Below are 27,308 nucleotides of genomic sequence, written 5' to 3' on the forward strand. Positions count from 1 at the left end.
ACACACACACACACACACACACACACACACACACACACACACACACAAAGGGACATGCCGCCTCATAATAAGTGTGGCTTAGAAACGAGCTGGTTCCAAAGCAAGCATGCTTAAGGGCCAGGTTCTGCTGAGGTCTTCCCAGGGAACACACACGGAACACTTCACGACAATTACCATCCCCAGCAACACAGGGGCAAGATGGAAGCCCAACTCAGGACCAGCCTAAGAAGGCACTACTTCAAACAGAACGCCTCTCCTCCGTACACTAGACGCCAGCTCGCAGCTAAGTGTCATGGCTCATGCTGAGGAAGCTGAGACAGGAGGATTGCAAATTCAGAGCTAAATAATCGGGACTCTGTGTCAAAAAAATCAATAAATATAAAGATGCCGGCTCCCACCTCTCATTCCTGGGTATGAGACAGGTTCTAATTTCTAGGGCCTGGGGCCTTATGAGAAGAATCACGTATGAGGAAGAAGTGGATATAAAAGTAACAAGAAGGACTGGAGAGATGGCTCAGAAGTTAAAAGCACTGACTGCCCTTCCAGGAGTCATGAGTTCAATTCCCAGCATGGTGGCTCACAACCATCTAAAAAAAAAAAAGAAATCTGGTGCCCTTTTCTGGCATGCAGGTGTACATGCAAACACACATTGTATACATAATAATAAGTGAATAAATCATATGTTATGTAAGCAAACATCTGCTACTTTCATCTCAATTTCCAGTCATGGTTTTAATTATTTTTATACGTTTTTAATCAAAATTTCACTTCTCCACTTTTCATCACTTTCTCCAATTCATTAATATCTCCAATTTCATCACCTTTTCCCCTTTCCTCCAATCTTGTTAATAACAAATTATTATCATCATCATCATCATTATTAAGATAGAGCGTTATGTAGCTCAGGCCATACTTTAACTCACCATGTAGCCTAGAATAACCCTGAAATCTGGTTCCTCCGGTCTTCACCTTCCAAAGTGTTAGGATTTCAGGCACGTGCCATCACAGCCACGGATCTCTGTGTGCGCACATACACATTCACATATACATTAAGGGAGAAAGAATAAGAGAGGCCATGGATTTGACAGCGGGAGAGAAGACAACGTGGGAGGGGTTGAAGGGAGAAAGGGGAAGAAAAGGAAGGATGTAATTAGATTTTAAGGTATCCAAGGATGGCCATGCTTTTGAGTGTAGTCTCCTTTTCATTTCTGGCCTGGCTTTTTCTAGAAGTATGACTGGAAAAAAAACAAAAAACAAAAAACAAAAAACAAAAAAAAGGAAAGAAAAGAAAAAGAAAATCAAAGACAAAACCCAAGCTTAAAGACCTAGAAAACATCAGAATGAACAATTTCCATGTCACAGCACACGAATGATCGCCATCCATCTCACGGTGAGGAGTTTATGTATCTGAACTCGAGGCTCTTCACACTTCCAAAATAAAGCATCCATCTGCAGCTCCAATCTTAGAAATTTATAAGCAAATACTTTAAAAAAAAAAATGGACTCTTAAAGATCTTCACCAACCCTACATCTGACAGAGGGCTGATATCCAGAATATATAAAGAACTGAAGAGGTTAAGCACCAACAAACCACGTAATCCAATTAAAAAATGGGGTACAGAGAGCTAAACAGAGAATTCTCCACAGAGGAATATAGAACGGCAAAGAAACACAATGCTCAACATCCTTAGTCATTCAGGAAATGCAAATCAAAACAACCCTGGAATTTCACCCTACACCCATCAGAATGACTAATATCAAAAACTTAAGAGATGATGCATGCTGGAGAGGTTGTGGAGAAAGGGGAACCCTCCCCTCCATTGCTGGTGGGAATGCCAACTTGTACAACCACTTTGGAAATCAATCCGGCGCTTTCTCAGACAATTAGGAATAGTGCTTCCTCAAGATCCAGCTGTACCACTCCTAGGCATATATCCAAAAGATGCCCCACCATTCAGTGAGGGGGTGGGGGCTGCAGCAGGGATACAAACTGAATAAATTATAATAAATAAATATACAAATTAAATTAAAGAAAGCATTCACTCTTGCTTAGGTATCCCTGAACAGCTCAGAACTCATGGTAATTCTCCTGCCTCTGCTACCACGTACTGGGATTTGCAGGCATTAGCTGTCACACCAGGGTACACAAGTGCCCTCTTAGTGAAATCGGGTAGCTTGTAAAGCTGTTGTATACTTAACAGCTCTAATAACTGTTAATATTCTGATCCTTCACCTGTCACTAACCTTCCGTTACAGGACTGTCATGGACCCTGGGGTTGAAGACTGCTATTTAGTGTATTCGATGCTTTGTTTTTACAAAGTCCTCGCTGTTGTTTTCAATCTATGGACAGAGACTTGTTCAGTTTCTTTAGTGGGTTGCAATGTCCCCAGCTGTGACAAAAGTTCTTCCTGTCTTTTAAAAAGGGGGTTCCAAGGCCAGAACGGTCTAGCTTCCTGTCGCTATGGTGACTCCTGGGCTGGCTACCTCCTCCCAGGGCAAGCTTATTTCTTGTGGGCCTCTCTTCTTGCTCAGGAAAATCTGAGTGGGAGAAAGTTTTTAAATCCTTTTCCCACCCAGTGAAGGATCACACTCAAGATCAGCCGGGATGTGGCCCTTCATTAAAAGGCCAATACTCTGTTACAGTTAAAAGTCACAGTGTGTTCAAAAGGTCTCTGATATCAGGCCAAGAAAATAAATTAGTTTAGTTCAGAGAGAAAAGAACCCGAGATAAACCAGGCAAGTATACAGATCCAACAAAAGCTAAAAGCAAGCCCCAAACAGCCATGGCTCTCGGTCCCTAGCTGATCAAGATGCGAAACACTCAGAATTCCTGCCTCCCCTGAGCACCTGCAGGGACACGACCAACGGCGGCGGCGACAAAGTTATTAAAGTGACCTAATACACTTGACTTGGTCAGAGAAAAGCATTCACACTGCTGAATGAAAAAGCACTTCGAGGGCCAGCGAGATGGTTCCCCGGGTAAAAGCGCTGCCGTCAAGCCCTATCAATGACGTGGATTCCATCCTGGGACCCACCCTGGGACCCACATCCATGTGGTACAAGGAGAGCTGCTCCCACAAGTTGTCCTCTGATCCTCATACATAAAAATATAAAGTAAACAAATAAGACTTCGATTCATCCGTCCACATGTTCTAACACGGGGCGTCTTTAAATTTCTTATTTGCACTCCAAAGCAGCTGATGTATTTCCTCTCCGCCCCCCCCCCCCATTTCCACTGGAAAATGTAATTCTGTTAGTGAAATTTGTTTAAAACATAAAATGTATTTTCTACATATTTCCTATGGCCCAAAGCTTGTAAGAGGTTGGTTTTTTTTTTTCCCATTTTATTTATTAATTTGCTTTACAGCCTGATCCCATCCCCCTCTCTCCTCTCCACTCCCAGCCCCATTCTCAGGTCCACCTCCCCCACCTTCCCTCCTCTCCTTCTCGGAGAAGGAGAGGTCTCAAGGGGTACCAACCCATCCTGGCACTTCAAGTTGCAGCAGGACTGAGCACATCCTTTCCCACTGGGGCCTGACAAGGTAGCCCAGCTAGGGGAAAGGGACCCAGAAGTAGGCAACCGAGTCAGAGACAGCCCCTACTCCTACTGTTAGGGGACCCACGTGTTGACCACACCGCACACCTGCTACATATGTGTAGGGGGTCTAAGTGCAGCCCACACATACGTAAGAGCATATTGCAAAGCCTTTCTTTTTAGTTAAAGCATGTAAGATATCTCTACTGTGTTTTAATCTTTCATTCACCTGAGGAAATGTAGGGCTGAAGATGGTGGGAGAGAATGAACTTGGGCACGCTATATATTCTAATTAGTCAATATTACCAAAATACCCAGGCCTGGTGACAAAAAGGACACTTTCTGCTTCACTGTGTTGCTCAAAGGCTTCTTACCAACATGAACACTGTCAATAGACAGATTACCTTTCCAACATCTGAGCCCCAAGGCCAGCACGGCTCCCCTAGTCTCTCCCGGAGAATGCCAGGTTCTTTGGGAATGCTCTCTCCAGGTCTGCTCCTATCTCTCATTTTCTACTGTCAAGGCATCAAGACCTTATATCAGAAGAAGCAGCAGCATTGGGTAAGATACAGAAAAGACAGTATGTAATTATGTGGGGGAAAAGTCAACTAATGTATCACTTGTAAAAATAATTAATTATCATCTCCCAAAATAAATCATACTTGGGATGCCCACTCAGCCACTGCGTCATGTGAAATCAGGCAACTGTTTGACTCAAATCCAGCAGGGCACAGCCATTGTCTCCTTAATTAAAAATCCTATCTTCTAAAGACTGTCTCCCGTTCCTGCTATCCATATTACACATAATGAAACAGCAGCAGTAGCTTTCAAGTACCCAAAGTCAATTCAAACATTTTCCAAACACCAAAAAGAAGACAACATTCAAGAAAAATCATGGATTTCAGACTAAGACCCTACGAGTGACCACTGCCTGTTGGTGTGGAAAGACAGCTCCACTTCGGTTTCCTTCTCTGTAAAACAAAGACAAACCGGCCTCATAGGGTCTGCTTTGAGAATTAGGCAAGGTAATTGGTATATGATATATGGACATAGCAGATGTTCAGAAATAGAGAGCCGTGGCTTTGGCTGCAGAAGACTCCGGGCACTGGGCGTCGCTGTAGTGCTGGGCTTTGGGTCATCATTGCTGCATAACAATGGGGCAATTCCCAAGACTTTTGGCTCTGAGCGAAATAGGATAGATACACACCAAACCTTCCCGTGTCTTTGAATTTTTACTTCAGTGACACGGAAACTCAGATACTCCATTCATACCCAAATCAACATTATCCCAAAATATTTATTAAGAAAAGTAACTTATCACCAGCCAACTTCTCCAGGGGATAGCTCACGGATGGAGCCTCTGACTGCACTTCGCAGCACTTGGCTTTCCTATGAGCAAATACAGCTTATAACTTTTTAGAAGGCTGCTGCTAATTCCTGAAACCAGCACCCACTTTTGTTTTTCAGAAGGCAACGCCAACAACTAAAAGCAGTGCAAGAATTCAGTTCCGCGCAGGCCACTGTGAAAAGGACACACCTGGCATGTAGCTCCCCCACAAACATCTGCTGAAGGAAAGCATGTTCACTGTACTGCTCACTTGGGAACTCGGGACAATATTATCCTGAGGGTCCTAGTCCTCAGAACTGAGAAAGGCGTGAGGCAAATGCAAGCGCCCACCATCAGTCTCTCCTGAGAGTAAAGAGAAGGTACCTTGCTGGCATCCACTCAAAACATGTCCCAGTCAACGTAGCCACCTTCTCCAAAGTGCCAAGGGCCTGAGTGTGCACACTTTAGTTGAGTGGTTTAAAGTAAATGCTACTCTTCGGCATCTTGCTACGAAATGTAGAGCCATTCCCATGAAAATGGTAAATATAAGCAGGTTAGTATTAAAAATCCCACTTCTTTTGGCTAGGGTTTCCATTGCTGTGATAAAACAACATGACCAAAAGCAGTTTGAAGAGAAAAGAGTTTGTTTCTTCTCCCAGCTCTCAGGGAGGTCAGGGCAGGTACTCAAGCGGGAGCTAGCCATGGGAACTGAAGCAGAGACCACGGAGGAAGGCTGCTTACCAGTTTGCTCTGCCATCTTACTTTTACAACCCAGGCCACCTGCCCAGGACTGTTACCACCCCAGTAAGGTGTACCCTCCCACACCAATCATTAGTTGAGAAATGCACTGAAGAGCTGTCTATAAAGCCAGTCTGGTGAAGACAATTTTTATCAGCTAAGGCTTCCTCTTTCCAGACTCTTTTTTTTTTTTTTTTTTTTCCTGTGAGTCTGTGGTCATCAATTCCACAGCAAAAGTTGCTTCCTTGCCCTTTCCTGTCAGCAGGGCCACGGACGATGGAGCTACACATGGTTTCTAGCGACGGCATCTGTGATAACCCTTCCCTCACCAGAAGCAGCGTCCTAGACAGGAAGCCATTGAGGAGAGCTCTTGAACCTGTGGTAGGGATGCTGAAGTGCAGCTCCCCACAGCTGATGGAGAGCTGGGTGTGGGTGGAGAAGGACTCGGTTCTCTCAAGGGGCTGGACACCGCAAGTGACCATGGGCAACACAACTGCACTCGTGGTTTCTGTTCTTTTGGGGGGGAAGGGAGACATGTCACACAGGTAAGGGGAGGACCTGGGAGGGCTGGGAAATGAGTGCGATCAGGGTGTACATGTGAAATTCCCCAATAATCGATAGAAATATTACGATGGAAAAGGGAAATAAGACCTCCTCTTCCTGTCAGGCAGACAAAAATAACCAACCAGCACACACCAAGAACAGAGAGATACGAAACTGTGATGGGCAAAACCAGCCTTAGGAGATAGAGTGACCCTGTCCTCAGGCTTCGGCAGAGAAGTATGGCCCCTCCTGTAACTCCATGCAGCAGTCTCCCGAACACAAGCCAGGGCTGGAAACGCAGTGCATGACCTTCCTAGAATTTCATGCTTCCTTACACGTGTAACTCAGAGCCAGCATCCCGGCTTCCAGTCTCAGAGGCCACCAATGTCAGCCATGAGGTAAGCGTACAAACAGCAGCTTCTCATGGGGAAGAAGCCTGGCTATGATCTTAGACTCTTCCTTCACTGATAACACAATCATAAGATTGGTCTTAACATTTTCTATACAGATTTTCCAGCTTACATAAAATACAGAAGTGATGTAATTACCCCACCTTTAACAATTAAAAAAAACCATGGGAGTCTTACACCATATATCCCTAACCCACACAGGCATGTCTAACCTGTGGCCCAAAGGCCACGTGTGCCCCAGGGTAACCATGAGCGTGACCCAACCAAACCATGAGCATAACTAAAACATGACAAGGTTTTTTTTGTTTCTGTTTGGGAGCTCCATTGCAAGGTTTTCAAGCATGAACTCTGTAGATGGCAATGTCAAGAAGTTGAACATGACTGTGGGGAAAACAGATTTTTATCGTATTTTATTTAGAAAAACGTCTGAGAATGTTTTATTAAAAGATAAAAAAATTTAAAGATGTGTATTTTATTTTTTTTTTAAATAATGTGTTGAGTGTGTGTGAGCGCTCGAACATGAGTGCACCACCCTCAGAAGCCAGCAGGGGGCATCAGTTCCTTGGGATCTGGAGTTACAGGTGGTTGTGAGTGTCCTAACATGGGAGCTGGGAGCTTAACTAGGGTTCCCTGGAAGTACTCTTAACCACAGAGTCATTCTCTCCAGTCCCCAGAGATATTTTCAATTATCGTATACTACTAATAGCTGAAAGTGGCTCCTGTAGATCAGCAAATATGTTTCAGTGTTCAAATTTCATTCCAAACTCATAATCTTCTTGCAGCTTGTTAATAAACGAACGGCCACAATGGAAAGAAACTTAAGAAATGGCTTGGTTCACTTCCTGCCGAGTCTCCCTCAGCCACAACACCTCCTGAAGAATGTGTCTTAGATTTCGGCCGTTCCTTGTCCTCCCACTATGTTATTTTACCATCTTTTATTTTATGTTATTTTCAGGAATTAAAATAACAGCTTTATTTAGACGTGAATCACATAGTGTAAGTCATCTACGAAGGTACATAATTCGATAGCTTTTAGCACTGCGCACGGCCATGCAACCATCAAGGCAGCGGTTTCCAACCTTCCCGATGCTGCTGTGTGCGACCCTTTGACACAGTTCCTCATGCTGGGGTGACCCCCAACCATAAAATTATTTTCATTGCTACTTCATAACTGAAATTTTGCTACTGGTATGAATCTTAATGTAAGTATCTGGTATGTGACCCCTGTAGAAGGGTCATTCGACCCCAAAACGGGTCACAATCCATAGGCTGAGAACCGCTCTTTAAAGAAACCTTGTCCTCCCCAGCAGTCACGCCACGCCCTCACTTTTTACGGACACTCTTACCCACTGTTACTCTCGTGCTGTTCAGGTCCGTGTGGGGGCCGCCCCGTGTTCTAGAAGCCACTATTGCAGTCCAGCGGCATTGAGCTGCACTGATAGCTCAAGTCTCCCCAGCGAGTACTCCCCACCATTCTCTGAGCTTGGAAAGCAGGACTGACTGCTTCCCCGCACTCAATTTGCTGCTAAATGTTCATTTTAGTGTCCCATATTATTACAGGCATTTTTTTTTTTCCCAGCCAAATTGTTTCTTCACTTCAGGGTTCTACCTTAATTTACCTTGGTTCTGGCAATTTCCATTTTCTCTACATTTCAAGTTGTGGAGATTTGATGTCGTTTGTTTTCCTTTAAGACAGGATCTTGCTATAAACTCCAGGTTGGCCTTGAAATTGTAACTCCTCTCATCTCAGCCTCCTGAGTTCTGGGAGTCAAGTGTGAGCTACAACGCCCAGTCTATTTCAGCTGTTTCTATACTTGATCTCAAACACTCTTCTTGGAACCATTTAAGGTTTAAGCACACACCTTTCCCCCCAAACGTTCTGGTACTGTTTTAAAGCCCAACAGAGGACACGGACGGACAGACACACACACACACACTCAGACAGGATTATTTTCTTTTTTAATGATGGAACTTAGGCTGCATTCCTTAAAGCCTGGTCCCGAGATTGCTACAGAAGTGCTACACCTACGCCAGTGTCGCCATAGTAGCATGTGCTACAGGGCGGGGGATACGCTTTCTTCGGAAATTCGCCCCCTGGAAGGTCCCTGACAAACTCATCCCACTTGGAAAAGAGACGTATTCTGAGATTTCTACGCTTTTTCAGTTGTGGCTCTGGGACTGGATTAATAAATTCTTTGATCTTTCTCTGTGACTCCTGAAACAGCACAACTAATTTTATAAAAATATTTATTATTAGTAGATTATTAAAAGCTTTAATAAAAATAATATATAAAAGGAATAAGTTTAAGAAAAGTAATGAATTAGATTTAGTATTAATAGGCATTATAAAAATAGTGAAAAAATAATAGGCTCCTTCTTAAGAAAAAATAACATGAGAAGTACAGCTGGAACGAGTTTACCCCTCCCTTCAGCGTCTTGTTCCTAGGGGAAGATCATAAGTCTTTAGCATGACATAAGGGAGAATGGTTGACAAAGGTGTGTTTAGACTTTGGCAGGTATTCGACTTGGCTGGGAGGACTATTACAGCTCCTGACTTTCCTCTTCACTAGTCAGTGATAATGAAACCATAGTTTGAGGTTTTTGTTTCTTGTTTGCGTTGATCAGAAAGTTTCTAGGCAAAGATTTCTTGTGGGCACTTCCCTATGTTAAAACATAAACTTTGTATCCTTGGTAAAAGTCTAAATGTTCTGAAAAGCATGCCAATTTTAAGGTGCTTCCTTGTGAGATCACTATAAAAATACCAGCTTGACTTCAGTAAAATTGCAGCAGAGTCAAAACCATCAAGGTGTCTCTGTCAATTCATCGCCGAAACCGTGTCTTCCTGTCCAAAGCCTTGTTCTCCCGCGGACAACGGGAGCCCGAATGGGCCGGTCCGTGGCACAGAAGCAGCAGCAGCAGCAAGGCATACCAGGTGACCTGAGTGATGATGCTGGAATTGAGTCCTAGGTACGCCCTAAAAGAGGTGCAGGTACACTGAGGGTCTGTGTAGAAAAAGTTGGAGATTTATGGTTTGGGAATGAAACCTAAGCTGACAGAAAACAAAGGCACAGGAGATAACAGTGTGGGACCGTGGCTGCCTTCTCAGTAACCGTGCCGGGTGGGACAACTTAAGTTAAGCTTTGGGAGCCGGAGAGATGGCTCAGAGGGTAAGAGCACTGGCTGCTCTTCCAGAGGTCCTGAGTTCAATTCCCAGCAACCACCTGGTGGCTCACAACCATCTATAATGAGATCTGGTACATAATGAGATCTGGTGTATACATAATAAATAAATAAATCTTAAAAAAAAAAAAAAAAAAGAATCACAGCTTTGCTGCTGGAAGAATGTGGCATGTCTGCCCCCACTCCAAGGATGGCTGCTAGGACATGTTAAATGATGGTGCCACTTGCATTGCTCCAGCCAGAAGATGAATCTCCTGTACCAAACCCCACAAAACCCCGGGCTCCTCAAGAAAAGCCTCCCTAGCAGAGGATACACGAGCCCTTCGGAGGGCTCAGCAGGAGTCCTCAGGCCCCAGGACACAAAGGTTAATGGACAGTTCTTCGTAAATCCAATCCTAAACATTCGTTAGCATTTTCCACTGTAACACAAACACTCCTGCTTGGATCTAAAGTCTAGTGTAAAACAAGTTCCAGTTCAGCTTGTTTTAAACCATGTCTTCAGTCCAGATACGATACATGCTAGTGTATCTGTACCTCTGCTCATATAAAGTGGGTTTTTTTCATGAGGGGTCAGGGGTTGTTTTGCTGGGTTTCACGTAGAGGTATTAAACTCTGAGATACACTTTTAATCCTAGCACCAGGCAGGCTGAGCTCTGTGAGGTTGAGGCCAGCCTGATCTACACAGCAAGTTCCAGGACAGCAAGGCATACACCGTGATGAGACCTTGTCTCATAAAAAGAAAATTTTTTTGAGATATAAATATGGGGAATGCTGTATCCAAAATCGGGTTCTGACAGAATCTGAAGCCCTGAGAGAAGTGTGTCTGTAGCCAAGCTCTCCCGTATCAGGTAAGGCACACCTGCGGCTGTCCAGGTCAGCTGCTTCTCCAGGAGAAAGCAGCCACGATGCTGAGGAACGCTTACGCTTAAAACACCATTCTCTTAAAACAGTTCAGGGCAAGCCAGCACAGCCGGTAAAGGTGCTTGCTGCCAAGCCCAGCGCCCAGCCTCTGTTGGTGGACGGAGAGGCGACTCCTAACTGCTGTCCTTGGCTCCGCTCAAGAGCCACATCCACGCCACCTGCCCACAATAAGGAAATTAAATGAAACATTTAAAATTAACAGGTTCGATTTGTCTCCAACAAGGCAGAAGGCAAATGGCACCCAAGGCTGTCTTCTGACCTCCACAGCACACTATGGCACAGGTACATATACATACGCAGAAGAGTTTTGCAGTGACTCAGATGTGCTTACTCAGCACAGCCATCAGGCGGAGCGGGATCATCAAGTCTGTGCTGTAGCTGAGGCGTGTGCTGGCTCTGTCTCCTCTGGAACACACAGCCATGGACTGTCTCCATCTAAACCCACAGCACCCGTGGACTACACTGTCAAGGGAGGGACCCAAAGGCCGGGGGGGGGGGGGGGGAGACAAAAGTCTATCAGCCAAGAGTACAGAGTTGGGCCGGAGAGATGGCCTCACAATTAAAGAGTGCCCAGCACCCTTGTCGGCAGCTCACAACTGCCTACAGTTCCAGCTCCGGAGACCTGACTCCCTCCCCTGGCCTCCCAGAGGCACAGACATGGACGTCCCACCACATACACAGACATAAAAAATAAGAATACATTAAAAAAAAAAAAAAAAACAGTATCAAGTCTAGACTAGACATCCACGGCTAGGGACGGCTGATAACAGCTGCCGACAACAGTCGTCTAGGATGAACTACACGGCTCCCAGTCGAGGCCGGAATCAAAACTCTCGGTTGTTATCTCTAAGATGTGCAGCTGAGTTGTGAGAGAGTGTGAGCATGAGAGGGCGAGAACAAGAGAGAGCGAGAGAGCAAGAGAGGGGGGAAGAGTGTGTGTGTGTGTCTGTCTGTCTGTCTTCCTGAATATTTTATGAGGAACTCTGCCGAGAAATACTCTTAAACAAAGTGAAACCTGTTTGAAGAAAGGAAAGTGGACAGGTGCTAGGGAACCAACCCAGCTCCAGGCTCCTGCTTTGGATGCCTGGTATCTGGCTGGGGGTGCTATTTTAAGAGCCCGGGGAACCTTAGAAGATGGGGTCTGGTTCCAGCACACTCTTGGCTTCCGTCCACCACGATGTGTTTAACATCCACCATACTTTCCCACCGTCACTGGGCGACTTACGCCGAGCTTCTCCGCCGAGGGTGGACTGAAACTCCCTCAAACTGAACCAAAAGTAACTAATACAGAGAGACTGGAGGGATAGCACTCACAAGGAGGCCAGGCCTGTTGTTCCAGCCACATGAGGTGGGAGAAGCCTTCAGGCTCAGGAGTTCAAAAGCAGCCTGGACGACACTGAGGCGCAAACCAACGATTCACAACCAACGACTGGGAGTAACGAAAGGTATTGAAATGGCGCTTTTTATTACTATAAAAAGAATACCTTTCTGGGGGTGGGGCGGAGTCAGCTGGCAGAGTGCCTGTTTAGCACTGGAGCCCTTCTGTGGTCCCCAGCACCGTATAAACTGGCACAAGCCGAAGATCTCAGCACTCAGGAGGCAGAGGCAGGAAGACAGAAGTTCAAGGTCATCCTTGGTTCAATGCATGGTTTGGAGGCCAAACCCAAGGTCCTTGAGAGTCTGTCTCAAAAACAAACAAAAAACCCACATGCATTTGTTGGGGTCAAGTCCACCCACCTTAGGGAGAGCAGCAGGAGTCGCTCAAAGTCTAAAAAGATTAAAATAAAGACCACGAACAAAACATGCTTTGACAGACAGCACAGTTGTGCTGGGCATAGGCACATCACCGCCCCACCGAGAGGGCCACATGAAATGACCCCGCACAACAAGAAATGGCCTTAAGTCCTTTCCACCACGTGCTCCCGAGACTCTGGGCGCTCAGGGGGTGGGTGGTTTTGGACTCACTCCAAAGGAGGCGGAGCTCAAGCAACAACAAGGGCCAGAGGCTGAGGCCGCACATTCACAGAGCAGCTCCAAGTGGCTTGCTGACACCCTGCTTCCCTCGAGTCCCGCCCGCTTCATGAACCGAGGCCGAACGTAAACCGGCTGAAAATGTACCGCAGACAACAGCCGGCAGAGCCACTCATTTCAAAATCGTCGGTGCTCTTTCGCCACTCCTCGGAGCAGCAAGCCCGCGTCCTCGGCAGGCCTCGGCTTGGGCACCCGAGTTAGTAGACGGCCTCGGTACCAAGCAGGGGTTCTGGAAACTGGAAAGGAGCACGTGACGTCTCCATTCACTTCTGCGGCAGCTCCCGCTTCATGGCTAGGAGCTGGCTCCACCTTTCAGGTACACAGACAGGCCCCATGGGACAGAGGCAGCTCAGCTCTCCAGCGCCCGCCCGGTGCTCTGAGGGCACGACCTCAGAGCACCCGCAGGGGAGTCTGTCTTAGGAGTCTGTCACAGGCCTGGAAGCGGTTTTCTGGAGACCATCCTCACCCGGATTCCCAGAAGGAAGAACTCTAAAAATAGGTAATGACTCTCTCTCCCGTGTGTAATTATGTTACGATAAAGCAGCTGACATTACGACAAGTCATTAGTCACAAGCCATACTGACTCAGATTCCAGCCTGCAGAGGGGGTGGCCTGGGCCAGAGCTTACTGAGGGCTTTACTTGACAGCTCTCATCACGCTCAGCCTTGGCTCTACTATGGGACCACGGCTGTACTGGTAGGAGCTACGTTTGCCTCTCCTACCACCATGAGGTGTCTACTTTTTTGCTGCCAAATCACTCGAGACCAATGATTTATTTCTCCTCCCTCCTTCCCCCTCCCCTTGGCTAATTTTAACTCAACTCCAAATTAATATTTTTCGAGAGATAACGTAATGCCCAGCCGCTCCTACCGCTTCTCATGACTGAGGAATGAGCAACAGCACAAAACATCTTGCGATGGCCTCGGAATAGAAAGCAAATTTCAAAGTTTTAATGTCTTTTTTTGGTCCCAAAGCTGCCACAGCACTGGTTTGCTCTAACTTCTGCTATACACACAGTTTCCCTTCTCTTCCCTCCCACCTAGTTATATTTAGTGAATCCCAAACACAAGGGATACACACAAAACAGAATTAGACCTGGGTGAGAAGCACTGAGCGCTAGAAGCACCAAGCACAGCCAGAAGTACTGAGCACAGCCAAAAGCACTGAGCACAGTGAAAAGCACTAAGCACCGCCAGAAGTACTGAGCACAGTGAGAAGCACTGAGCATAGCCAGAAGCACCAAGGACAGGTCAGCGGAGGAGCGTGCACACGGCAAGGCACCCAAGCCACGTCCCTGCTAGGGCTCTGACCACTTTTTCCCCTTGCGCTCTCTGTGCCGCTCACTGCTGTCAGTGTGCTAGGCGCTGATGTTGGCGTTAGAACCATACCTTATGCTGCTCACGGGGATGCGTCTAAAGGCGAGAAAGTCTGGAGAGGTGCTGGGAGGTGGGGAAAACCCGGCCGTGCTTCCTCAGACACACCCCACTGCCGGGGCTTCCTACCTCAAGTTCACCACCAGGACGAAAGGAAGTCCTGTGCGATCCGAGGACACAGGACGCATGCTGGCTCCGCTTTTCTAGACAGATGGCAGAGACTACAACGGCAACCTCGTTCCTGGGCTCCTGCTGCAAGGGGCGGGGCCTCGGGCACACACACGAACCACACCACACAAGGCTTCAGCATAAGCCACACACCAGCTTGTCCCACCCTCTTTCCCAAAACCAAAGGCCCAGGTGTGCAGAGAAAATGTGCATTCTCTAAGTGGAGCCCACACTGTCACCTGCTATCCAATGGGAAGCTCTTATCAAGTGCCATATAAATAGCAATAAAGATCCAAATACTGAGTTTATGATCTTCACCTGTGTGTGTCTGTGTGAGCTGTTCATATCTGCTTGGCCACTGCCTGCTTTTCACCCTTTATTCATTGATGCTTCCTTTTGTCCCCAAAAAAGTCTCTTTTGCTCTCCCCTCCCCGCTCTCTCTCTCTCTCTCACACACACACACACATACAGTTTTTAGTACAAATTTTACATACAACTATATTTTCCTCCCCATCATTTCTCCTCTCTCTTGTCCCTCACTCTTCCCTCTGTTTAGACCTTTTTCTCTCCTCACACAGATCCCCTGCTTTATGACTTTCATGTATTTTAAGATCTAAAGTCAATATAATGAGAGAAAATGCCTGGTATTTGTCCTTCTGAGCCTGGCTCGTTTCACTTAACACGATTAATTTCCTGCAAATGACATCACGTCGCTCCTCTTTACAGTGGAGTAATATTTTGTGCACACGTGCTGTGCATGTGTGCCAAAGCTTTTCCTCCCCTCACCCGCTGATGGGCATCTAGGTGGTTCCGTATCTCAGCTACTGTGAGTGGTGCCTGTGCCGTGCTGGCATCTCTTTGACACGCTGACTTCGACTCCTCCTAGCCTCTATACAGGAGAGGTTCTGCTGAGTCAGACAGCTGTTTCCAGCGCTTCCTGAGGAACCTCCACACTGGTTTCCACGGTAGCTGCACTAGTGTATGTTCCCACCAGCAGTGTGTTGAGGGGCCCTTCCCCCCACAGGTGGTAGAACAGCACCCTAAATTATTCACTCCTAGATTAAGATCAAATCAAACAACTCCACGTTTCTCCTACTGCCATTCCTTGTATCTTATTCTGTTTTGTTAATTAGAGAAGGGTCCTGAGATTACAGGCATGTGCTCCCATGCCCTTACAATAAAAGTATGTTAAAGACAGCAGTACAGAACATGCGCCATCAAACCAGGGCTAGGAGGCCAAACTCAACCAGCCAGCCAACTGTCTTTAAGGTTTTGGTAACGAGAATACTTTTTAAGGATTTTATATTACACTCAGGTCATTATTTAAAATAGCCTGAGCTCAATCTCCAGGATCCACATGTACACACCTGTGCACACACACATATAGTCAGTCACACACACACACACACACACACTAAATAAATGGCCCTAAGACAAACAAATATAAACACGTAAAAAAAAAAAAAATCTTTTTTTATCTTGTTATATTTTATAGATGTTTTGGTGTGTTCTGATTATTGCTTTTATTTTCTCTTTACTCCAAGTCTGGAAGATGAGTCGATGGAAACCGCGTATACCATCTTCTCAGATATTAGACAGAGAAGTTTGGAACTGAATTTGTTCAAGGTCACAGCCCTGATAAACAGCATGGCCAGGAATATACCTGTTTCCTTACCTACATCTTGAGGTGTTCCCATTACACCACAGTTTTCCTGGATGTCTTCCAAGTGTGGCTGCTCAAAGTATCTTCAACATTCTCTACATATTTGACAGCTCACCACGGTGTAAAGTTCATCCTTCCTAAAATAGGATGGAAAACAAACTCCCAACCCATTTCCTGCAGAGTGGACACAGTGCTATGGGCTCAATGGTGGCCTGTCTGATGACAAGGAAGAGCATTCCTTAGCAGCCTACTTCTGACCGGTTCCTAAAAGCTCTGCGTAGGGTCTGTCTCTCAGCCACAAAACAGCCAGTGATTAAGCAAATTATTAGACGCCAGGCTAAACAGATGGCCTCCTCGCCACGCTTCTCGGAGACTGACAATGCACGTGCGCTTCACACATCTCTGAGAGAGGAGTTAAGAGAGCACACATTTAAAATGTTTACCTGACCACAAGCTATTTCCTAGTGTACTTCACAGAACAGGAACACATTTGGAAAGTAGAAATAGAAGGACCCACTACCTAGAAGAGTGTTTGTAATTACAAAATATCAAGAAGATAAGCTGCTGAAATGGAAATGTAATCCTGGAATATATGTTAGCAAAAATGCTTTCTTACACTCTTAGGAAACCTATTTGGTAGTAATTGGCAAGTCCCTGGATGATTGTGCTCTTTTACACACTAATTCCACACCTGGGAATTTATAAAGATCTGAAATGTGGACAAACATCCGATCCCTACGATCCCTACCCCTTAACGTACACCTGTGACTTCACGGGAAAAAGGGAAAGTGCTATCCTTTCAAGAAACACATCTCTCTACTCACCTGCAAAGTACAAGAAACAAATGGGTGTTTACACTCTTAGCAGCATCAAAACAGTACAAGCATGTACTTAACACCCTCTCTTTCCCAAGAGAGTCGCTGCTGTTAGTTAAAACAGATCCCCACATGCCCATAAGAGAGCGGTAAGACAACCCAGACATAAATGTGTAGGTTCTCTGAGGCCCAACCCTGGAGGCTGAGGATGATCCTCAAACCCGGACGGAAGTGTCCTTCAGGACTCATTAACTTAGTAAAGAACATGATGTAACTGCATGCTAGACCCCTTTAAAATGCTAGTTTAGATATCTTAAGGTTATTTAATATGGAATACATTTGTTCAAGTTATAAGTACATGCATATAGAGATCCCCTGTAAGCAAATACAAGAACTGGAGGAGTGAAGGAAGCTTCCAGCTCAACAAGCTACAGGTTCAGATCATGTGACTAAGGCCACGCTGCCCCCTAGTGGTGGAGGACCACGCCCACTCTGAGCCTTCTTGCAGAGCAAGCCCTTTTCATTTTGAAGCCTTAGCTTGAAGAAAGTTATAAAGAGGAAACAAAGTTCCCAAAAATCTATAGCTCTTAAATGCCGAATGCCAACTGACCAAATGAGGTCATTCAGCGTAAAGGCCACTGCTTCATTATTTATTCCCAAGTTCACTGCACAGGTAGACAAACCCCGGTCTCAAGAGGTAAGAAATAAGCATGGCCCACAGTGGCACATGCTCTGAAACGCAGCACTCCAGGGGCAGAGCAGGTAGATCTCTGGGAGTTCCAGACCAGCCTGCTCTAGGTGGTAAGACCCTGCCACAAGAAAAAAAAATATATATATCAGAAATAATTTATTTCCAGCCACGAAAACTGAAAGAACCAAGCTCAAGCCTTCACTGACCAAACTGAACGAACGATTTTTTTTCAGACTTTCTTTCTAGCCAAGTGCCAGATGCCTACCCAAGGTGGCTGCCACATTCTTCCCTCGTGATTTCAGCCCTGAGATTGGTGGCAGGTCCATGCACTGAGGAGGACTATGCATGGCTTTTGATGGTCTGCCTGTTAGACCTACTCATCAACAGTGCTGTCCCATCAGAAAGGAGAGTGTGGATGTACAGTTCACTCAGAAATGAGGCGTCTACTCCTGTCTACCAGAGGACACCACACAGTAAGGAGAAAGACTGGCTGAAGGAGAACCCAACTCCACGGAGCTTATCTGGCAATTCTTGAGAGCCTCTGTTCCTCTGGAGGGCAGGGGGTTGGGGGAAAGGACAGGATTTGTCGTCCTGAGAGGCAAAATGAAAGAACACAGACTCACCACACTCTGTAGGGAATAGCAGGGGTTCAACCTGCAGAGTGTTTTAATGCTGCAAAGTGTTTTCCTTTGCTCCTTGGGTTACGAGCCTGCAGGCTTTCACTCCAAGGGGTGTGAAAAGCCTGACGAGTGAGGGGGAGACTAACTCACAGCCCCCATGAATCCACTCGAGGGGCTAGCTAGCCAGCGAACACGCATGCACGAGAGGATGTTTCTACCCGAGGTGCTCTTACCGTGCCGGGTGACAAGGACAAGGTGTTTTAAAACCCGAGAGACTTCACAGAACTTAAAAGCAAAAAAAAAAAAAAAGCCTCAAACTATTTTCTTTTAAAGTAATAGCCAAGCGTGATCAGTCGTAGGGCTTGAGAGGGTCATCACCAGCTGGAGGTCAGCATGGCTACATAGTATAAGACTTGACCCCCACCCCCCAAACAACTGAATTAAGTTAAAAATGTACAAAAGAGACAGGACCGCCTGCAAGGCTTGGAAACAGCGTAAGGTAAGCAGTATGTTCCCATTTGAGTATGTCGTTAAACTCTACTAACAAGCAGGAAGTGGGGGGCTTGCAGGGCAAACCTAGCAACCTTGATTCCATCCTCAGAACGCAAACAGAAAGAGAATCTACCCCTGAGATGAAGGGTATGTGGTCTACCCATCTATTTACTGACCCACTGAAAGGAAATGGCTTTACATGTCATGGCAGGATGGATTATCTGAAAGCAGCTATACAGTTTCTGATTCCAAATATATTTGTGTACAGAAAATACAGCCAGGACAGGAATGCAGTTGGAAACGACAAAATGGCTCAGCAGGTAAACGTTCTTGCCTCTAAGGGCAGTGACGTGAACTTGATCTCTGGGACCCACACAGTAGAAGATGAAAATCAACTTCCCCAAGCGGTGCTTTGACCTCATGCATGTGGACACAAGAGCAAGTAAATGACTATTTTAAAAAAGTGTAAAAGACACCTTTGACAACTACGGGCACTTCGAAATTAAATAGGCTAGTAGGGATCCTTTATAGTCGGTCTTTTTTTTTTTTAATTTATTTTTGATAAAAAAAAATTTAGATTTACCTAACGCGTGTGAGATTTTGGCTGCATGTAAGTATGTACCACATGCATGCCTGGTGCCCTTGGGAAGTCAGAAGCGGGAGTCAGATCGCCTAGAACTGGAATTCCAAACGGCTGTGAACCATTAGGTGGACGCTGAGAGGGCACACCAGGTCCTCTGCAACATGAGCCAGTGCTCTTCAGCACTGAGCCACCTCTCCAGCCCCAAAGACTAAAATGTATGTCGCGGCCACTTGGAGGCCAGGACAACCTCTAATGTCATCCTTGGCAACACTGCTACCTCCTGTGAGACATGGTCTCATAGTGGCCCGAAACTCACCTGCTGGCTAGACGGGCCAGCTGGCAGGCCCCAGGGACCCTCTGTCTCTGCCTCCCCATCAATGGGATTACAAGCGCATGCCACCGTGCCCAGCAATTGTATATGAGTTCTGGAGATTAAATTCAGGTATTTGTGCCTGTAAGATGGGCACTCTGTTGACTAAGCCATATTCCCCAACCCTCTCATCCACATCTGAAGGCAGTTTTCGACAGCCCTCAAGTTAGAAATTCTCAGGAGAAATACTTAAATTCAGGTGATATGTATACATTTGAGATCTCAAAAAAATTTGTTTGAGTCTTTGAGTATTTTTTTTAACAGCCCAAGAAATCAACCTGCGTGTATTTCAGTGGGGAGGATAATACTACCACTCTATCCTCACCATAATAAGGGAGGGGAAAAAAAACAACAGGACAATGTTGATGACCCGAAGTCCAACCCCTGGGACCCACATGGTAGAAGGAGTTGCCCTCTGACCTCTCAAGGGGCTGTGGCACACGCAGGAACACAGACATACACGCAGGTACAGAGGCACAGTAAATAAATACAATAAAAAATCCAATTCCATCTATCCCGAGTTTCCTTCCTAGTATATAATTCATGGATTTGTTATGGAAAATATGAGCAAATATGGAAGTAGACAGATACTGTGTGCCCATCTCATTGACTTCGTGTCACATTAAAGATGTGAGCAGCTGCAAGCAGTGCCAGGGAGTTAGGAGGAAGGGAAAACCTAAGTATCTGTCTTTAAAATGCTGAGGAGGTCCCCTCAGGGTGAAAACAACACCCAACGTGCAAGCCCTTTGCCCTTCGTGTGAGGTGCTCTCTAGTTTGTCTCTTAATGTTTGGAGTTTACAAGGCTAAAAGGCTACAGGAGACCTTGGAAACTAAGGCTACAACCGGCCCTACAGGAGACCTTCGGGAGCTGTGCCCGCAGAGGTACAGCCCCTGGCGTGGGTCCACACCTCCATCTCTAAGTGAAAGCACCAAAGGCTCTTTGGTCATTGAAAAGCAAAGTATTTTAAGCATCTCACAAGTTTTTAAGAATTGTTTTCATATTGTTCTCAAAAGTAGAGCCATAGGCTGTGCATGCACACATGTGCCTGCTTTTGTTTGCAAAATAAAGCCAGTGAGTTAAAGCATCAAAAAGATCCTATGGAGAGCTCCTCCAGGGGCTCCAGGATCACGTTCAGGGAGCTCACAGTATGTCTGAGAAACGAATTACCTGTGGTGAGGTTGTTTGGTTTGGTTTGGTTTTGCTTGGTTTGGTTTGGCTTGGTTTAGGATTTGGCAGAATCTATATATCTTTTATTATTATTATATATATTATTTTTAGAAAAGAAATAAGAACCAGGGAACTAGAAAGATGACATCTACAAGCACATACTGCTCTTGTAAAAACCCAGAATCAATTCCCAGCACCCACACAGCAGCTCGACCACCTGTAACTACAGCGCTAGGGGATGCGATGCCCTCTTCTGACCTCTGCTGGTACTGCACCTACATGGTGCACTCAGGAAGACTCAGGACCACACACATAGGCGTAAAGTTAAGCATCTTTAAAGTAAGTCATGTGTAACTTGATTCAAGTGGGAAGACAAACTTCCCATAGCCATGAATATACACACTGCCCTGAGACCTTAGTAAATTAAAGGGCAGCGTAAACAAGCCCTTCTTTTGGGGACAGGGGTAGAGAAGCTGCTAAAAACACTCTCTGAGTGTCAGCATAATCGAGCCAGAACTATTTAATACTGTAGAAGACTACTAAGAAAAAGACAGTCCAGAAACTTCCATCAGCTCTGGGTCACAGCTCATTTCCAGCACTGGTTTTCTGATTCTTCAGAATCGGCACTTTTCTCTGGCCCCAAGGTAACGAGTTTGCTACAGGGGTCTTCAAAGAAAGTCTTCCTGACCATCAGTGCTCGGAACTGACCTCTGCTTGTCACTTTCCTACCGCACCATGTTTAATAAGCCTGCATTCGTTATAGCGAAAGTTCCAGTACCACTCCCTAACTTTCGTAGGTCTTGTTGCTGTTTTGTTTTTGGAGACAGGGTTTATCTGTGTGGCCTTGGCTGTCCTGGACCTGCTTTGTAGACCAGACTGGCCTCAAATCACAGAAATCCGCCTGCCTCTGCCCCGGAGCTGGGGTTATGGGTGCGTTCCACTGAGCCCAGCTTTTTTGTAGGTCTTAGGAAGTGTTTCCACTTTATATAGCATGGTGTTTACAAAATGGTCATCACATATGGAAGGGGCAGAGGCTGAGAATGGACCTCGCTTGAATGATTGCTGAGCATGCAGGAAGCACCACGTGTTAAGAGGTGTGGGCTTAGCACTGTGGACGTGGAGGCAAACGATCCCAAGCTCAAGGTCATTGTCATCCACATAGCAAGAGTTCAAGACCAGCCTACTAAGACCCTGTACTTGCTGAGGAACGAACAGCTCTATGACCAGTTGTCCAGAATGAAAATGGCCCCCATGGGTTCATAGGGAGCGGCACTTATTAAGAGGTATGGCCTTGTTGGAGGAAGTGTGTCATGGGGGGAGGGGGGCCTTGAGCCTTCAGAAGGTCAAGCCAGGCCCAGTGGTCTACTTGCTCTTCCGGCTGCCTGAGGATCCAGATGTAGCACTGTCGGTCAGCAATCTCTCCAGCACCATGTCCGCCTGAGTGCTGCCATGCTTCCTACCAGGATGACAGACTGAACCTCTCAACTGCAAGGCAGCCCCAATTAAATGTTCTTCTTCATAAAAGTTGCCGGGATCATGGTGTCTCATCACAGCAGTAAAACCCAAACAAGACAATGATTAGGCTATGTCAAACACGAGCCCTCCAGGGAGCTGCCGTGTGGGTACACTGAGGTCTAGGTTGGGGCTGGCAGTTAGAAATCACTGGCCTTCTAGCTCAGTTACCAAATAGCATCTACTTGAGGTTTTACCCAAAAGTATTACAGTAATACTTTTCCAGCATTACCTCAGGACCGGCATGTGAAGAAGTGATAGGGTTGGGATTAACCACCTGACCATAACGTAACCCTGTATTATCAACTTACAGGGGCTCTCAGTTTGTAGTTACATAACCTCTAGTACAAATTTACTTCCATTAGGATGCCATGGTAAAACTAAGCCAACTCTTACTACAAAAAGGTATCACGTATTTGACTTAGATTTAGGTCACGTATCATGGTTATGGGGGCTAGCCTGGCCAAGACCAAAGAGTGATGAGGAAGCTGTATCTACAGGCAAAAGCCGGTCAACTCCTGAGCAGAGAAAAACCTGCCAGTAGAAGCTACTGGGGTACAAACAAGCAATGGAAGATAGTCCCGGAATCCTGTCCCCTGAGGGTACAAAGATGGATTAGAAACCAGGCTGTCCCTGCGGAGCTCCTGGAACCTCAACAGCGGCTTGCTTTCACATTTGTATATCCTAAATCTGACATTCTTAGGCAAAATGATGATAGACCTGTGCTTTCTCTGCAGGTTAAAGAGTTCTTTATACCTTCAGACCTGAACTCATTTTATTGAATTAGTAACAATTAGAAGGAAAAATAAGCCAATATTAGATGTATCATCGCAGACCTAGCAAAGCTGAGGCAGGAGGATGACAACTTGCAAACCAACCTCAGGTTACATGGCAACACATTATCTCACAAGAAAGAAAAGGGGATGGAGAAACGGCTCAGCAGCTAAGAGCACTGGCTGCTTTTCCAAAATCCTTGGGTTCACTTCCCAGCACCCACATGGTGGCTCGCAACCATTTTAAACTACAGTCCCAGGGGTTCCAATACTTCTTCTGACCTCCAAGTGCAAGGCACGCATGTTGTGCACATACATATACACGGGCAATATAGTCATAATACATAAAGCATCTTTAATGTTAAAGAAGAGAAGGGGAAGAGGAACTCTAATGAGCAAAATGCCCACCTGACCTTTCAGAGAGACTAACCATTTGATGAACCTCCAAAAATATTGTCGTTGTTGTTACTGAGGGGACACACGTGCAATGGTGTACACATGAAGGTGAAAGGACAGCCCTGTGGAAGGAGTGCTGTCCTTCTGTCTTTCTGTCATTAGGTTAGCCCCAGAGTCCAACCCAGGTCACCAAGCTTGGGAATCAAGCCCCTTCGCTTGCTGAACCATCCTGCCAGCCCTTGACAAACTTTGAAATGATTCAACAGATCAAATCTTTTTTTTTTCCCAGTGCCGGAGAGTCCACAATGAAAGCAAATTTCCAGTCTGAGCAAGTCAGTGAACTAGATCAGACATTTCCTCAGTTTATGTATGAGCAGTTAATACAAGAAACTAATGCAACCTCGAACAGCAGGATAGTTGCAAGGCAGGAAGCCATGCCTTGCCTTCTAAATTCATTCTGGGGCCATGATTTTCCAACATTTTTTCCATGATCATACCCCTAATGATCCTAATTAGCCCTTTTCCCAATTATCTCACCCAATAAATTTCAATACTGGAGTCCTCAGGGAGGTTACGAGGTGTGTAAGGTTTCACACCATGCAAGAATCAATTCCCACCTCACTGGAGGCACCAGGACCCAACTGAGAAGTTACCATCTTAGAATATGCCTCCTAACATTCTCAGGACATGTGAGGGAGGTGTAGGAGCACACTTGAGCTTTTTCCATCGATGTCTTAAGGAATGTCAACATTTTAAAAGATGAGATCTAGGGCCGGGCTTAGAAGCCATGTCCTCTGTGAAGCACCACAGAGCAGATTGCTGAGGTGGTGTGGCCACATCCCATCTCTGAGGCATGTTCTTCTTTATTTTATTTTTATTATGGTTTCAGAAGTATAAAAACCTGTCTTAGTTCAAGGACCCTTTCCAAACATGCTAAGACCAAATTTGGCCTGTGGGCTGGAGTTTACTTAATGCTGACTTACAAGGATCACGGGTAACAGTGATGGAGAGTTTAATATTGTCACTTAAAGAAAAAAAATATATCTATTTACAGAAGATGGTTGCCAGCCTTGAGGGAGAGAGGGGGGGGAGATAGGAAATTATATTTTAGTGGACAGACAATTTCCGCAGATCAACAGTCACAGCATACGGGCATGCCAGATACATGGAATTACATGCTTACAGCTGGTTAGGATGGCAAGATTTGTGTGTGTTTCACCACAACCATTTTTAAATACCTTTTTTTTTTTTTTTTTTTTTTTTTTACTCATGTTTATGTATGTGTCTGTCTATCCATCTGTCTGTGTGTTCAGCCACATGCATGTGTTGGCTCCAGAGGCCAGAAGAGCGCATCAGCTCTTTGGAGCCTGAGTTACAGGTTGTGAGCCGTGCATCACAGGGTCTGGGCACTGAGCTTGCGCCCTCTCTCAGTGCTCTTGAAGACAACCTATGTACCGTTCCTAGCACCCTCAGGGCGGCTTAGAACCTCCAGTCCAGTCCAGGGGAACCCTCTTCTGGCCTTTGAGGGCACCATGAACACAGTATACATATACATGCAAGCAAAACACTGACACACATCAAAATAAATCTTAAAAAAAAAAAAAAAAAAAAAGAGAGCAGTTACCTTTAAAGCTGAAGAATAGGAAGCAAAAGGAAGCCTGATAACCTGCCCATGTTACCAAGCCATGAAGTGAAGCGTCAGCACTCGGCCTTCATCTGTCCTCCACAGACGGCTCGCAAGCATGATGTGATGCCCGGGATCCCAGCAACCAGGGAGCCGCGGCGGGAGCACTGCAAGTGTTTTAGCCTGGCCCAGACTGAGTAGTGGGACTGTCTCAAACAAGCGCAAAGCAAAATTAAAAAAAAAAAAAAAAAATCACACGCAACAAACAGACCAACACTCCAGCTGCAGAAGGGACACTGGGTTTGCAGGGCTCTCACCACCAGAAGCCCCGGTTATTATTTTCTCTCACAGAGATCGTATTGTAAAATATTCTATCGTTGGCTTGCGGAGATGGATCAGGAGGTAAAGTATTTTCCATGAGGCCCTGAGTTCGGATCCCTAGAACCTACGCAAAGCAAGCTGCAGAAGCTCTCATCTTTAACCCCAGCACCCCAGTAATGAGGCAACAGGCAGACACAGGAGCTTCTAGCTTCCCTAGAAGCTCAAAGGCCAGTTAGAACCATTTCAAACCAGGTCCATGGCCAAGACCCAAAGGTGTGAGTACACACAGAGATTATAGAAAGTTTTTATTGTTAGACAAACATCACCTAATAAACACCGACAACCAGAGCTTTAGCTCAGATAAAACCGGAGCTTTTGATCAGATGAAAATCCAGAAATTTTAACATTCTTTAACCTGTCAAGATTTCCTTTAATTGAAAGCTTTGGAAAGGCCAAGGACCCAATATCCTTTTTTTCTGGAGCAGGACCCAGTCTAAATATGAAAAACAACGCTCAGTTTTGTAGCCGGCGCTATTGATGGAGGCGAATGCGTCTAAAATTGCTGAAGGCAAATGAGCTGCAGAATTCCTTTAATCGCTGAAACTCCAGAGTCTCCGCCGTAATTTGCTGACTCCGGTGGCACACAGTGAGCCACCTGTGATCCCTGAGGACATGCTGCTGCATGGTGATCATGCTCCTGTAGAAACAGCGTAAAGCAGAAAACTAACCTACCTCTTAGTTGAGGGCAAACTCTGTTAGCCAACAAAAGCGATGAAAGACTTTAAAGCCTTGGCTGAACCAGGAGGATGGTAACTGGGTGTCTTAACCAGGACCATGCGGACTAAAAAGAGCTGAAGAAAAACGCTGTGCCAACCGGCTCACGACAGTTCCCTCAGAGGGATGCCTGTGCTCCACCCCGGCATGCGATGCCAGTCCACATAGGCCAGGCTGAGGAGAATCCTTCCGTTGAATTTTTTTTTTTTTTTAATTTCAGTTTGGGGAAAGAATACTGCTTTTCTCTCAGACCACACATATAAAAGACTATGTCTACAGACCAGTCTTGAGCATGTTCATGTTGCCTTCCAATGAGTAAGAAAGAAGGTCGACACTGAGAGACAGAGACAAGGGGAAAGGAGGGAGCTGCACACAGCCATTTCAAGTCCTAAAACTCACTTCACTCTGGGTTAACTTTTCCAGTTGGTTGAAATTGTGTGGGATTGGCTAACCAAAGTCTGGCCCAGCTTGAGAGCCATGCCACAAGAGGGAGCCTACCCTTCACACTGCCTGAAAGACCAGAAAGCTGGATGGTCCAGAGATCATCTAGGATAGAGCCAAACTTGCCCAGCAGAAAGAAGAAAAGAAGAAGAAAGAATTCCTAATGATATTCTCTGAGACGGAAAGCCTGGCATAACCACCAGAGAGGACCCATCTAGCAACTGATGAAAACAGACACAGAACCTCACAGCCAAACATTAGGCAGAACTCGGTGAATCCTGTGGAAGGAGAAGAAGGGCTTCAGGAGCCAAAAGGATCAAGGACCCCGCAGGAAAACCCACAGAACCAGCTAACCTGGGCTCATGGGGGCTCATAGAGACTGAGCCAACAACCAGGGAGCCTGCATGGGACTGACCTAGCCTCTCTTCATGTATGTTACAGCTGTGTAGTTAGAACTCCTAACGGAGGGCGCAGGGGCTGTCTCTGACTCTTCTGCTGCTCTGGGAACCTTTTCCTCCCATTGGGCTATCTCATCCAGCCTTAATATGAGGGGAGGTGCCAGTCTTATGGCAACTTGATATGCCATGTTTGGTTGATAGCCCTGGGAGGTCTGCCCTTTTCTGAAGGGAAAGGAGGAGGGGCGATGGGGAGGCACAGAGTTGAGGAGGCAGGGGAAACTATGGTGAGCATGCAAAATGAGAGAATGAATGAATGAATGAATGAATGAATGAATGAATGAATGAATGAACGAACGAACTAAAAAAAACAAACAAGCAACAAGACTCCACAGCCCTCTTTGCTTAAGCTAGACTATGTGAACTTTCATTATTATTAGGAA

The 27,308-nt window shown here is 45.9% G+C and overlaps 1 protein-coding gene across 1 annotated transcript in view; it reads right to left on the bottom strand.

The window, feature by feature from the left end:
• Igf2bp2 (insulin like growth factor 2 mRNA binding protein 2) overlaps nucleotides 1–27,308 on the bottom strand; it is a 112,805-nt gene that overhangs the window by 53,421 nt on the left and 32,076 nt on the right. The window lies entirely within an intron of this gene.

The sequence above is a fragment of the Psammomys obesus genome, unplaced genomic scaffold, assembly GCF_907164565.1.
Source record: "Psammomys obesus unplaced genomic scaffold, mPsaObe1.curated_primary_1811, whole genome shotgun sequence".
NCBI classification, from domain to species: domain Eukaryota; kingdom Metazoa; phylum Chordata; class Mammalia; order Rodentia; family Muridae; genus Psammomys; species Psammomys obesus.